This window comes from Antrostomus carolinensis, unplaced genomic scaffold, assembly GCF_000700745.2.
Source record: "Antrostomus carolinensis isolate BGI_N321 unplaced genomic scaffold, ASM70074v2 scaffold30058, whole genome shotgun sequence".
Classification (NCBI taxonomy): Eukaryota; Metazoa; Chordata; class Aves; order Caprimulgiformes; family Caprimulgidae; genus Antrostomus; species Antrostomus carolinensis.
The window spans coordinates 4440-4700 of record NW_010335471.1 but is presented as its reverse complement, the minus strand read 5'-3'; the positions used below and the strand labels follow the sequence as shown (position 1 = coordinate 4700).

The 261-nt window shown below is 68.2% G+C and overlaps 1 protein-coding gene across 1 annotated transcript in view; it reads right to left on the bottom strand.

Annotated features, from left to right (window-relative positions):
- LOC104530085 (cleavage stimulation factor subunit 2) overlaps window positions 1-261 on the bottom strand; it is a gene marked incomplete at its 5' end in the record, with an annotated part of 5931 nt that overhangs the window by 1757 nt on the left and 3913 nt on the right.

Sequence of the window (261 nt, the reverse complement as noted above, 5' to 3'; positions counted from 1 at the left end):
CTGGCCCCCGCGGTCGGCAGCACACAGGCCTCCAACCAGGCAGTGGTGACTCCCGGAAGGCTGGTGCCATCCCTGTCCTCAGCGAGAGGTGACCCTTGGGCAGGGGACAGTGCCAAAGGCTCCTCTCCTTCCCTCTTCCCTCACCTGGGCTCCACTTCTCCAGTGACTGAGAGCAGGGTCCCTCCGCGAGGGTCATTCGGGGCATCTCCCAAAAGGCCTCGGGGCGGCGGGGCACTCGCAGGGAGCGGGCCACGGCGCAAC